Here is an 11708-nt window from a genome sequence, read left to right as displayed (position 1 = left end):
TTGCTTGCCAGCAAACAAATTCTGTTTCTGAGACTTCAGAATACAATGGACATTTTGCCAATTTTGACTTGAGATTCCATTTTTAAACTTGCTTTACTTCGATTTAAACCAAAAAAAAAAAAAAGGAAAATCTCTTTATTAATACAGAGAAGTGCTTACTGAACTTAGCAATCTGAAAAACTATCATATCATACTTTTTTTAAATAGCCAACTTGATTGGCTTCTACACAAATAAATAGGACTTTTATGACAAGGTTTTAAAAACGCTGCCTTATTTAGAAATTTTCAAATGAAGCAGTTGTTACCAGTAACTCACCACCTCTAGCCTAAAAGATGTGGGAAGGGATGATATCATGGAATTTTTAATCCAGTCACATTCAGACACAAACCTCACTTTTGGTCGGCGACAGTTGGCATAAATGACACATGGTTTTAGGAGATTCAGTCATAAAAATAACTGTGAATTTAAGCCTATGAGAGAAGGTCTGTAAAGAGAACCTGCCCTGCCTTTTCGTAGCTGCAGCTCCACAAATAGATTTACAGGCTTTCATTAAAACAGCTAGCAGTTATGCAGGGCAGTGGCTCTTGGATGGCCATCTGTGTGTGTGTATGTGTGAGTTGGACTTTATGTGACTCGGTGTGTGTGTGTGTGAAAGGCTAGGCCCTAGATTACTTCCAGAAGTGCAGTTCCACAGCCTGCTGTTTCATTACAGCTACAAAGCAACCGCAATGCTACACAGAGTGCAGAGTTGCATTTTTTTCCTCTTCAGCTCTCCTCTATGCTTTGTCCACCCTTCCTCTCCCTCCTACATTTTCTTTCATGGTTACAGTTCGATCAAGAATCAACAGCTGTGTAAATTCACTTCTCTTCATTTTGGGACATTTTTGTGGGAAGGGGAGCCAAACTTATCCAGCTTCAAACAACTTTGTATTTGAACTAGCAGTTTTCTGAGCTGAATATTTGACTCTAAAGCGCAGCCTGTGAAATCCAAGCATTTTGTAACTGGGTCATTTCTCCTACATGTTTTCTTTTTATTTCAGTATAGTTTATAGCATCAACTGAATACAGACTATTCTTTTGGATCAATTTACTATGTTTTTTTTTATTTGAGAAATGTGGAGCAGGATTTTGTCTAACTGTTTTATATTAAATCAAACTAAAGATTTTCTGTTTTAGATGAGATTGTACTTGATTGTACTTGATGAGATTGTGCTAAATGCCAGAATACTAAGAGAGATATTTTTTTCAATAACTATCTTCAAAGTCCAAAATTTATAAACACTGACCTAGCAATTAATTTTTGAAAAAGCCCAATTTGGGTAAGGTCCAGATGGTGTTGTGCCTTTGTAAGCCTGTGATAGGTTAATTCATTTGAAAGAATTCGAGTGTGTCATCATGGAAAACATCAGAAGAAACAGGCATGATATCAAGTGGAAAACTGGGACATCCACAGCTTGATTTCAGTTTCCACATGCTCGAAGGTGCCACATTATGAAGTTTTAAGATTTTTGAGATGTCTAAAATAAAATCTGTGGCAACCCAGCTAAATTCATGATGAAACTATATATGAGATGTAGGATGACAATGCTGGAAAATTATAGGCCAAGAATGGAAACACAAGGCAGATACGCCATAGTCTTTTTTTCCTTTCTTTGTGCGGCACTATTGGCCCTTTTTTGTCATTTCTTGAAAGTAGGCAGACAGGAAATGGGGTGAAGAGAGGGGGAAGACGTGCAGCACAGGTCACCGTGGCTGGGGCCGGAACCAGGGGACAGCCGCATCGAGGGCTGTAGTCTCTCTATTCATGGCTTGTGCGCTCCAGCGCTGTACCTGCACTGCGCCCGCACTCCGCCCCAGATATGCTATAGTCTGATGAGAGCATGAGAGTAAGACTTTCAAGATTGATGTAAATGACTGCAAGAAATTATTTCGGTAGTCAACTAATCCATCAACATGTTTCCCTATTAGTCAACTAGTCAACAAATTTTTTTTAATCCATCTTTTTGTTGTGTAGGCACACATTTTGCTGTCAGTGCCAGTAAATGTTTCCCGGCACTTTCTTGGTGATCCTTCACCGTTGATCTATTCTGTCTCACTTTACTTCAGCTGGATGCCGTGTTGCCATGTGACTATGCCTCTAAAGGTGCAGCCATCACCGAACCACCAGCAGTTTTGTGGCAGTGTCCTGCACAGCTGGGACATTATGCTGACAACTGACTGTCTACCACTTGATAGGACATACTGTACAATCACTTACTAGTGTTCATAATACTTTGATCTCTCCAGGATCTGATAATACATATTGACAGAGATAAAACACTGCCATCTGTTCATGGACAGATGGTTGTGTGTGCTTGGGGTTAGTGGTTATTATCAACAGGACATGATGTAATTGACCAATTGCCCTTTTGGCTTTACAAGCAGAAAACAGGCCCTTCATGGGTTCATAACAACAATGTTACCTGAGTGTGTGTTTGGCTGTTTATGCCTGAGACATTTTGAGACCTGACATCGATTCTCCACACTTCAGACTTCCAGATGTGGTTAATTCAAGCCAGTACCTGGCAGGTTTTTAACAAACACACACACACACACACACACAAACATACTGCAGGTTATTAGTGCTGTTTATTGCAACCTCTTCCTGCACTGCTAATTAATACCATGTGTATTACTGTATGTGGATGGGTGAATTAATCCACTGCTTGACTCCCTTCAGTTGATCCCACTCATGCATCGCAAAAAGGAAGCATTAAGTGTTTTAGTAATTTGATTCATGGATTAGATGACAAGAGCAGAGAAAGATGTGGAAAAGGATAAGGGAGGAAAAAAGACAGAGAAAGACGCGTGGGTGTCTCCTGAGAGTTTTTAGTATCAGAGTTAAAGTAAGCTTGAGACAATAACTGCAGGAAGCGCAGATTATGTTGGTCCAAAAGACTAAAGCTTGGATCGATCAGAACCCACTCAGGTCCATCTAGACTGGAATAAGTGCTTGGTAGCATTTCGTGTGCAGTGCCTACATGAGGTGTATTGACACATTATGCAAAGTGACACTGAAAAGTCTGAACAGATTGACTATTTATAATTTTAAGTGCATTGTCTCATGATATATCAATTATCAAACTTAACACAGTTGATAAACTTTAAGCTCTTCTAACATGTGGATGAGAGCAAGAGTTTTAAATAGCAAATACCGGCAACTGTAATGTATCTAAATGTATGAAACCAAATTTAAAACATCTCACAAATAATTGCTATTTCCATACTTTTGATGTTTGGTGACTGGTGTGTGAAACACTACATCAAGCTCATATGAGATGAAACATGATTTTGGGAAGGTTTTTGCTATTTCTTTAAAGGAAATAAAAATTGCCATTATTTTTGTTTTCACAAATAGAGCAAAGGCTTAACAAATCACTAACTGTATTTTAAGGAATCTGCATTAGTGTATAATAATCCATTCCATATTTAATGGAGTTTTGACGAAAATTCAATCTGGAAGACTCACCTCCACCACTGGCTCCGTACTATGACTCCATCATGCGTCTCCACTCCAACCAATCAGCGTCAAGTCTGCATTCCTCCTTAGCCAATCACCCTTCAAGGCTTCGCTTTTAAGGACCTCCAACCATGGATCTCTCTGCTCTCCCACCGAGCTTCGACCCTCCTCCACCACATCGCCACCATCTGGCTTCTTAGCTCCTTCCCCTTATTATCGGGCCTCCACTCCATCACCAGTATCAGATCCCAGGGGAGGAAGACATTTCTAATCCCAATCCTAAATCATTCATTCAAGCTCATGTCATTCATAGCATTCATGTCTTCCTCCGAGGTCCGAGCGCGAAAGAAATAACATCTGCTATTTAACTTCTCTAATTGGCATCATTGTGTTTTTATTGTGAGTCTTTACAGGATTGAATTACCATTTCATATGATGTGTGGTTACTGCTTCCTAAAGGTGGCAGCGATGTCAAAACACCATTGAATGTTCTCATTTTTAGAGTTTTCAAGAAAGAATGAAAGGTTTTAATAATCTCAAACTGTGTTTTAAGAAATCTCTGTTTAGTGTAAAATTATCAATGTTGAAATAGAGGTGGTCAAATGTGTTCCAGACTTTTACAGCACCGGCAGACATTGCAGTCATCCGGAACTTCACATAGATTAATATATAAAAGAAAAATTTTAAAAACTCACTAAAAGTGCTTAATTAAAAGCAGCTTTTTAAAAAGGTTAATTGAAAACAGTAAAAACAGTGCCAAAGTCAGTATCTTCTCGGAACAACCTAGTACCTGGCATACAAGATCACAGTACCAAACTGGTTATTTAAGAATTAATTATCGGTATGACTACAGGTTTCCTGGCTGTTTATTTATCTCATACCAAGCACTCATTAATGAGCTTAAAAGATGGTGGGATACGTTACTCCCAATAAAATTTACTAAGTGTTTTCAACGATTAGTGATGGTTAGCCAGTCACAGTATTTGCACAGCTCTTACAAATCAGTTCTGTCTTTTCTGTCACGGGTTCTTTTTTTCTACAGAATACCCAAAACCAGCCTGATAAACTGCTCTTGCGTGACTATAGAACTGTGGTGGCAGCTATATTTAGAATCTCACTTTCTTACATTCTTCAAAATAAGAATCTCAAACATACGTGGATACAGCGTACCAAATTCAAAGTACTGACTTTTATTGCCAGGGTCCATAATAATAGCTATCGTCACAAGCTCTGAGCAAGTGAAAAGCATTTTGCGAGACAGATGTCACTTTGCCAAGAAATACACTGCCTGGCCAAAAAAAAAAGTCGCCACCTGGATTTAACTAAGCAAATAGGTACGTGCCTCCCATTGGATAATTACTGCATGGGTGATTGTTTCAGTTATTTAACCCGAACTGGTGCAATGAGTTGCTTCTCATTTCTTAAACAACCATGTCAAAAGGCACATCCTGTGGTTGTGGAAAAGATGTCAGTCTGTTTCAGAAGGGTCAAATCATTGGCATGCATCAAGCAGAGAAAACATCTAAGGAGATTACAGAAACTAAAAAAATTGGGTTAAGAACTTTCCAACGCATTATTAAAAACTGGGAGGAGAGTGGGGACCCATCGTCTTCAATGGTCATCGTCTTTTTTATCAAAAAGCGATATTTGACACAAAACCAAATTTTTTAATTCCTGTAAATCTGTTGATGATGCATGGGTTCGAGTATTAATAATATTTGTATTGCAGATATACAGGGGTTGGACAATGAAACTGAAACACCTGGTTTTAGACCACAATAATTTGTTAGTATGGTGTAGGGCCTCCTTTTGCGGCCAATACAGCATCAATTCATCTTGGGAATGACATATACAAGTCCTGCACAGTGGTCAGAGGGATTTTAAGCTATTCTTCTTGCAGGATAATGGCCAGGTCACTACGTGATACTGGGGGAGGAAAACATTTCCTGACTCGCTCCTCCAAAACACTCCAAAGTGGCTCAATAATATTTAGATCTGGTGACTGTGCAGCCCATGGGAGATGTTCAACTTCACTTTCATGTTCATCAAACCAATCTTTCACCAGTCTTGCTGTGTGTATTGGTGCATTGTCATCCTGATACACGGCACAGCCTTCAGGATACAATGTTTGAACCATTGGATGCACATGGTCCTCAAGAATGGTTCGGTAGTCCTTGGCAGTGACGCGCTGATCTAGGACAAGTATTGGACCAAGGGAATGCCATGATATGGCAGCCCAAACCATCACTGATCCACCCCCATGCTTCACTCTGGGCATGCAACAGTCTGGGTGGTACGCTTCTTTGGGGCTTCTCCACACCATAACTCTCCCGGATGTGGGGAAAACAGTAAAGGCGGACTCATCAGAGAACAATACATGTTTCACATTGTCCACAGCCCAAGATTTGCGCTCCTTGCACCATTAAAACCGATGTTTGGCATTGGCATGAGTGACCAAAGGTTTGGCTATAGCAGCCATGTATATTGACCCTGTGGAGCTCCTGACGGACAGTTCTGGTGGAAATAGGAGAGTTGAGGTGCACATTTAATTATGCTGTGATTTGGGCTGCCGTGGTTTTATGCTTTTTGGATACAATCCGGGTTAGCACCTGAACATCCCTTTCAGACAGCTTCCTCTTGCGTCCACAGTTAATCCTGTTGGATGTGGTTCGTCCTTCTTGGTGGTATGCTGACATTACCCTGGATACCGTGGCTCTTGATACATCACAAAGACTTGCTGTCTTGGTCACAGATGCGCCAGCAAGACGTGAACCAACAATTGGTCCTCTTTTGAACTCTGGTATGTCACCCATAATGTTGAGCAAAACTGTGCTCTTACCCTGCTAATTGAACCTTAACATTCTGCTCTTACTAGTGCAATGTGCAATCAATGAAGACTGGCTACCAGGCTGGTCCAATTTAGCCATGAAACCTCCCACACTAAAATGACAGGTGTTTCAGTTTCATTGTCCAACCCCTTCATATGTAATTGACCACAGCTACATTGCATGGCCAGGGCCCTAATAAATAAATATCATATACTGTTCACATGCGTAGGACCAAGCCTTCTGCCAGAGCTCTGAGGTCTGCCGATTAGAGACTACTGTTGGCCCCACATACACGGTTTTAAACCCATGGGACTCGGCCGTTTCAGGCCGTTGCACCCCGATTGTGGAATTCTGTCCTATTGTTCCTACATTGTGCTGACTCCATTGATTCCTTTAAAACACAGTTAAAGACAGAATATTTGTACAGACAGGCTTTTCAATAATGTGATGTTTTTTTCATGTTTTGTTGTGTTTTCTTTCTTGCATGTTTAAAAAAGTGCTTTGTGATTTTATTATTGAAAGTTGTAATACAAATAAGATTTTACTTACTGATGGGTCTAACCCATATTTGATTATATTCCACAGTCCTTGGGTTTAAGAAATATCTAGTAATACACAACACTGTCTGTCTATGTTTACATGTAGATGACATTTGATTTCATGCTATAAAGCCAAATTTGTTAATGGACCCAAAGGCACTAATAGCAGTTTTATTTTGTAAACATCTTCCACAAGGTTTAGGAGTGTGTTTATAGTTAGACGAGAACTGCAGCCTCCACTCTAATTCATTCCAAAGTTGTTCAAGAAGGTTTAGATCAGGACTCTGTGCAGGCCAGTCAAGTTTCTCCACACCAAACTTTATACACCTACTCTCGGTGGAGGAGGAAGCTTTTTCTCTGTCTCCCGCACCCCTCCCATATCTGCCCTGCTTCAGCTCTGTGTCTTGTCTTCTTTTTGGAGCCTCTTTTTGCATATCTTCCAAATTCTGAGTTATGGATTTGGTCAGCTGGTCTCTCAATGCAATTGATCAAATTTTCTCGACGAGAAGACAGGGTGAAGGAGAGCCCACTTGTCCGGGCGGGACGTTTTTCTCTGGATACACGATGGACTCCTGGCAGAAGTGGAGGATTGTGTGTCTGTCGCTAATGTCAGTCGAGGATGTGGAAGATGCGTTTATAATTGGATGTTTGATATCAGGATTTCTGCTTTTTGGAGTCAGCGGTTACCTGGCATATTGAGAAATTTGGAGAATGTCAGCAGCTGTTCTGGCAATTGTGAGGATGCCTGGCATGCACGATGGGATCTTCAGGGTGATTAGCACTCAGACTGAGATGTTACGTGAGCTGAATCGCAGACTGGATGTGATCCTTACACAGGATCGCAGGCAGGTTGCGGTTCCTGGACTCAGGGATGAAATGGGATAAATCTTGGAGAAAGTTTTTCGCTCAGATCTGGCAAAAGACCAGGAATTTGGCTGTTTGGATTCGCCTTTGAGAAGCACCAGCGAGACTCTCAAGGCTGATGGAAAATTAAGAGTCAGCCTAACCCAAATAATTATTGTTTTTCTGAATCTGGCTCCCCTGCACGGCCTTGATGGCTGGCTATCTTCAACTTCACCTGGAAGTTATGTAAACATGACGCTCTGCTCCCTCCCTTCCCTGAGGACATCAGTGGACCTGCTCAGAACTTTGTGGCCGGTTGATGAACATTCCAACGTACCATCAAGGACAATGGCCTCTGTGACAGTGCTTCATGGACTTGCACACACTCACTCGCACACACAAACATGCTCAAGATAAACATATGCATCCCCTCACACCACCTTCACCGTTCCCATTTTGTAAACTTGTTGCTTCTTTGTGCTGAGGTTTTTTGCAATCTCAAACTGTATCCTGCTAAGGATAAAGTGTGAAATATGATTTTTTCCCTCTACTTACCTAATGTGGCCTCTTTTCTCATCTAGCAAGGGCAGCGCCTGTGAGTGGGCAGCAAAAAAGCAACAGTGACCCGTCTCCCCCTTGTCTTGTGTCATGATGGATGTTTAGATGGGTTGTACTGGAATTCTAATTTCCCCTCGGGGATCAATAAAGTATCTTTGAATTGAGTTGAATTTAATTGAATTGAATATAGTGTAATTCTGTTTCTTGACTGGTAATAATTCATCAGTGTATGACATCGCAGTATTTCCATCTGATTGCATTGTGAACAGATTTGCCTCCAAAAAAAAAACAGCAACCACAATGACAGTGTTCTCTTGGGATTAAAAGCAAACAGCAGATAAGCACCACATTAAATTTGAATTTCCTATCCGATCTCCATCAGTAGCAGTGGAATTGACAAAGCAGATGAAAGTGACTAGAGGCTATTTCTTCAAGTCATCTTCTTAATCTTTGAAAGATGAAGGTGTAGCTATGTTTATATTCCTCTATTTAAAGTGTTTATTTCTAGATGTTTTGTACCATATTTACACTACAAGAAAAAGTTTGCATCTAAAAATCCAGTTCACGCAAAGCATCATAGCTTATAGGAATAAACTGGATACTGAGGGTTATTAGAGATTAATAACAAAACTGATCATTAATTTGAAAACCAAGATGGCGCCAACGATGGCAGCCTCGTAGCTTCACTCTCTCTTTGTTTTTGTGTGTTTTTATGTTTTTCAAGCCACAGTACTGTGGTGTCAGGCCACAATCCTGTGGTCTCATTCAGTAGAGAGGAGCTTCTCAACATCAGAGTCCTCTCTTGGGATTTTTTCACCATCTTTCATTGATTCGAGGTTCACTGAGCTCCTGGTAAGCAGAGCTGCAGCACTATACGGGATACTGCGCCGAAAGCGTCGGAGGGGAAACTGTGCTGGCGCTCTGGTAAAGCTCCGCAAAAGAGGACTTTGCACACCACTGCCTTCAATCCACCTGGCAAATGTCCGCTCTCTAAACAATAAGATGGACGAGCTGCTTCTTCTCACCGATAAAAACACGGACCTCCACGGAACAGCGGTTCTCTGCTTTACCGAGACATGGCTGAGTGAAAACATCCCGGACCGCGCACTGCTGATGCCGGACTTCCAGCTGTTCAGAGCGGATCGCAGCGCGGAGCTATCGGGGAAGAGGTGAGGAGGTGGAATCTGCTTTTATATAAATGAAGGTTGGTGCAGAGACGTAAAAGTGCTGGGAAAAACATGTAGTCTGGATCTGGAGTCATTTTCCATCATCTGTAAACCATTTTATTCACCGAGAGAGTTTTCCTCATTTATAATAATTGGCTCATATTTTCCACCGCATGGCTGCACTTCTGTTGCGGAAAAACATCTTGCTGAGCTGGAGAAAAATGACACGGACTCTTTCATCATAATACTGGGAGATTTTAACAGAGCAAACCTCTCCAATGAACTCCCCAAATACAGACAGCATATTAAGTGTCCCACCAGAGACAAAAACACACTGGACCATTGTTACACAGCTTTAAAGGACTCATATCATGCTGTTACCAGGGCTGCTCTGAGTTTTTCGGATCGTTATCCAATCCACCTCATCCCAACCTACAGACAGAGACTAAGAGCTTCCAAACCCAAGGTTCACACTGTTAAGAAGTGGACTGAGGAATCAAAGCAGATGCTACAGGCCTGCTTTGAATGCACAGACTGGACTGTTTTTGAAACCTCAGCCATTGACATATACCAACTAACTGATGTGGTGACATCATACATCAGTTTCTGTGAGGACATGTGTGTGCAGACCAAGACCTTCTGCATCTTTGGGAACAACAAGCCATGGTTTACTCCACACCGCAGGAATCTGCGCAGAGAAAAGGAAGAAGCTCACAGCAGTGGAGACTGGGGAGCATCTTCTCCCGATCCAGATCAATAAGTACTGGTGCCCCCCAGGGGTGTGTTCTATCCCCACCCCTCTTCTCCCTATACACAAATGACTGCACCTCACCGGACCCGTCCGTTAAACTCGTTAAGTTTGCAGATGACACCACTGTGATTGGACTGATCCAGGACGGTGATGAGTCTGCATACAGACAGCAGGTGGATCGGCTGGTACACTGGTGCAGTCAGAACTACCTTGAACTCAACCCACTCAAGACTGTGGAAATGCCCCACTGTACTTCCTGAGGCAACTCAAGAAGTTCAACCTTCCACAGGAGCTGTTGGTCATCTTCTACACTGCCATCATTCAATCTGTCCTGTCTTCATCCATCTCAGTGTGGTTTGGCTCATCCACAAAACAGGACAGGTCCAGACTGCAACAAATAATCAGGAATGCAGAGAGAATAATCAGGGCTGACCTTCCCTCCATCCAGGACTTATACAGGTCTAGGGTCAAGATAAGAGCTGCTAAAATCTCTGCAGACCCCACACACCCTGCACATACAGGTCCTTCTCAAAACATTAGCATATTGTGATAAAGTTCATTATTTTCCATATTATCATGATGAAAATGTAACATTCATATATTTTAGATTCATTGCACACTAACTGAAATATTTCAGGTCTTTTATTGTCTTAATACGGATGATTTTAGCATACAGCTCATGAAAACCCAAAATTCCTATCTCACAAAATTAGCATATTTCATCCGACCAATAAAAGAAAAGTGTTTTTAATACAAAAAACGTCAACCTTCAAATAATCATGTACAGTTATGCACTCAATACTTGATCGGGAATCCTTTTGCAGAAATGACTGCTTCAATGCGGCGTGGCATGGAGGCAATCAGCCTGTGGCACTGCTGAGGTCTTATGGAGGCCCAGGATGCTTCGATAGCGGCCTTTAGCTCATCCAGAGTGTTGGGTCTTGAGTCTCTCAACGTTCTCTTCACAATATCCCACAGATTCTCTATGGGGTTCAGGTCAGGAGAGTTGGCAGGCCAATTGAGCACAGTGATACCATGGTCAGTAAACCATTTACCAGTGGTTTTGGCACGGTGAACAGGTGCAAGGTCGTACTGAAAAATGAAATCTTCATCTCCATAAAGCTTTTCAGCAGATGGAAGCATGAAGTGCTCCAAAATCTTCTGATAGCTAGCTGCATTGACCCTGCTCGTGATAAAACACAGTGGACCAACACCAGCAGCTGACACGGCACCCCAGACCATCACTGACTGTGGGTACTTGACACTGGACTTCTGGCATTTTGGCATTTCCTTCTCCCCAGTCTTCCTCCAGACTCTGGCCCAGGTCAGGCGCTTCTGCCGCTGTTTCTGGTTCAAAAGTGGCTTGACCTGGGGAATTCGGCACCTGTAGCCCATTTCCTGCACACGCCTGTGCACCGTGGCTCTGGATGTTTCTACTCCAGACTCAGTCCACTGCTTCCGCAGGTCCCCCAAGGTCTGGAATCGGCACTTCTCCACAATCTTCCTCAGGGTCCGGTCACCTC

General features: G+C 42.0%; 1 pseudogene; it reads right to left on the bottom strand.

Annotated features, from left to right (window-relative positions):
- Nucleotides 1–1799: 1799 nt before the first annotated feature.
- LOC124859607 overlaps nucleotides 1800–11708 on the bottom strand; it is an 87638-nt pseudogene continuing 77729 nt past the window's right edge.

This window comes from Girardinichthys multiradiatus, chromosome 22 (assembly GCF_021462225.1).
Source record: "Girardinichthys multiradiatus isolate DD_20200921_A chromosome 22, DD_fGirMul_XY1, whole genome shotgun sequence".
Taxonomy (NCBI): Eukaryota; Metazoa; Chordata; class Actinopteri; order Cyprinodontiformes; family Goodeidae; genus Girardinichthys; species Girardinichthys multiradiatus.
This window is presented reverse-complemented; position numbering and strand designations above follow the sequence as displayed.